The 2,500-nt window shown below is 63.5% G+C and overlaps 2 non-coding genes across 2 annotated transcripts in view; both read left to right on the forward strand.

Moving 5' to 3' along the window:
• Positions 1-1,105: 1,105 nt before the first annotated feature.
• Positions 1,106-1,260, forward strand: LOC148935852 (5.8S ribosomal RNA). Its single transcript, XR_016140046.1, has one exon. It is a non-coding gene; the product is annotated as a 5.8S ribosomal RNA (ribosomal RNA).
• A 652-nt stretch (positions 1,261-1,912) lies between these two features.
• Positions 1,913-2,500, forward strand: part of LOC148935853 (large subunit ribosomal RNA) — a 4,070-nt gene continuing 3,482 nt past the window's right edge. The window contains exon 1 of the ribosomal RNA XR_016140052.1: positions 1,913-2,500. This exon is cut by the window's right edge and continues 3,482 nt beyond it. This is a non-coding gene — a ribosomal RNA (large subunit ribosomal RNA).

Here is a 2,500-nt window from a genome sequence, read left to right on the forward strand (position 1 = left end):
GTCCTGCTCTGCCATCTCGGTCTCCAGGCACGCTGGAGAGAAACACCGAGCGCAGCAGTCGGCGACTGTAAGTAAGAAGGAACAGACAATACGAGAGATATTGAAACACGAGGAATTGACGGCTTGTCGCCGCGGATGTGCCGGGACGCGTCGCGCCGCTCCACCGTTGTTCTCCGGAGATATCGGAGATGACGGGTCGAGAGAGCGGACCGGTCCCCGGGCGCGTCCGTGCGCGCATCCAGAGACTGCGCATCATCCGAGCGCGCGTCTCTGTCAGGGTGAGGCATCTCCGATCCTACCCTGCCTAATGATATAATACAACGAGGAGAGGAGGAGGTCTTAACTGACAATCTCTCTCTCTCTCTCTCTCGCCGTGGTCTCGCCGCGCAGGTGGCCGCCCGCGTTCCGCTCTCGCGACGCCGAGAGCCGCGACGCGCGGGCGCGCCGGCCTCGCAGCCGAGCCCAGGCGGGCGACCGTGCCCGGGACAACACCCGTCCGAACACGGGTTCGTCGAGCGCGGCCGACCGAACGTTCCGAAGTGAAAGGGAACGTCGACGGCGACGGTGACGACGGACGTGTTCGCGGCGGTGGAAGCCCGGCGGTCGGCGGACTCCACGGAAGCGTGGCGCCTCGCGCGCCGCCCGTTGCTCGAGCCTCCGGCTTGACTTCAGGCGCGGCGCCAGGCGCGAGCCGGTGGTAACCTACACAATGAAAGCGAGCGCGCACGAGCGCCGCTTCTCGAGGGCACCGCGCCAGAACCACTGGCGCCGGAGCCCGATGGTTTTTCAATGATTTCCGCCCCGGCCCATCGCCTCTCGCGCTATGGGACGCTTCTCGTTTCCGCCGGGATGCCGGACGGGTCTCTCGCGGCCCGTCGCCGGTGTCCCGATCGTGCCGTAGCCCCCGTAAACGGGGCGGCGGTCCGCGCGTGCTCGGACGCGCGGCCAGGCTGATCGAAGGGCCATCACGCTCGCGCCCCGGAGGAACGGAGAGAGAACTCTGTCCCCGGTGGGCAGCGAGCGTAGATATACAAAACACGTTGGGACTGTATACCTTCGAGTCGCGTTCTCCATGGAGACGCGGCGAGAGAAAGGAAAATGCGATTACCCTGAACGGTGGATCACTTGGCTCGTGGGTCGATGAAGAACGCAGCTAATTGCGCGTCAACTTGTGAACTGCAGGACACATGAACATCGACATTTCGAACGCACATTGCGGTCCACGGATACAATTCCCGGACCACGCCTGGCTGAGGGTCGTTTTAGTACCCAGAGACTGCTTGCGCCCGCGTTCGCGCGCTTCGCCTCGCGTCGCCGACGACGGCGACCGGGCGACGGCAGCGCGCACCGGCGTACGAGCGATCGTTGGACGTTCGCCCCGTGCCGCGCGAAAGCCAGCGGTGAGAGGAGAGACAGCAGCGGGAAGCCCTTGCGCGCCACGCGTAAGGCCGCCAGTCCCGCCGGGCTCTTCCGCCGCGCGCACGCCGGCTGGGCGTCGTCCGAAATGACATTGATACGTGACGAAGGCTGACCGGGGCGCCGAGCGACCGGGCGCGAGAATAGAGGAGAGAAATAGAGGAGACTCTCGCGAGACGTGTACGCGGGTAGAGGAGGATCCGACGGAGAGAGGCGCCCTTCCGCGAGAGCGGAACCGGGCACTCCCTACGTTGTCGCAGGCCTCCCCCCGCGTCGCGCGCGGAGATCCGATTCTCTTAACCTTAACGCTCCGCCCGTCTGTCGTTCCCTCCGCGGGGATCGCGAGCCGACCGCGTGTCCGAGTCCACGAAGTTCCTCTCCATATCTCTCTCGAGCGAGAGAGCAGAGACGCGACCTGGGACCGGCACGCTTCGTCGTGTACTCGTGTTACGAACCCCGTCGTCCGCCCGAACTGTCACCCACACACTGACTTTGACGACCTCAGAGCAGGCGAGATTACCCGCTGAATTTAAGCATATTACTAAGCGGAGGAAAAGAAACTAACCAGGATTTCCTTAGTAGCGGCGAGCGAACAGGAAAGAGCCCAGCACCGAATCCCGCGGTTCCGCCGCAGGGAAATGTGGTGTTTGGGAGGGTCCGCTTATCCCGAGGCGTCGCGTCGCGTCCAAGTCCATCTTGAATGGGGCCACTTACCCGCAGAGGGTGCCAGGCCCGTAGCGACCGATGCCCGTCTCGGGAGGATCTCTCCTTAGAGTCGGGTTGCTTGAGAATGCAGCTCTAAGTGGGTGGTAAACTCCATCTAAGGCTAAATACGACCACGAGACCGATAGCGAACAAGTACCGTGAGGGAAAGTTGAAAAGAACTTTGAAGAGAGAGTTCAAGAGTACGTGAAACCGTTCAGGGGTAAACCTAAGAAACCCAAAAGAACGAACGGGGAGATTCATCGTCAGCGACGCTGCTTCGCGTCGGTGTGCGATGCCCCGCGGGGCCCTCGCGGCTCGCGCGCGGGCACGCCGCCGTGCGCCGATGTCCGGCGTTCGTAGTCGTGCACTTCTCCCCTAG

Source organism: Pogonomyrmex barbatus, unplaced genomic scaffold, assembly GCF_055798465.1.
Source record: "Pogonomyrmex barbatus isolate J1 unplaced genomic scaffold, ASM5579846v1 scaffold33, whole genome shotgun sequence".
NCBI lineage: Eukaryota > Metazoa > Arthropoda > Insecta > Hymenoptera > Formicidae > Pogonomyrmex > Pogonomyrmex barbatus.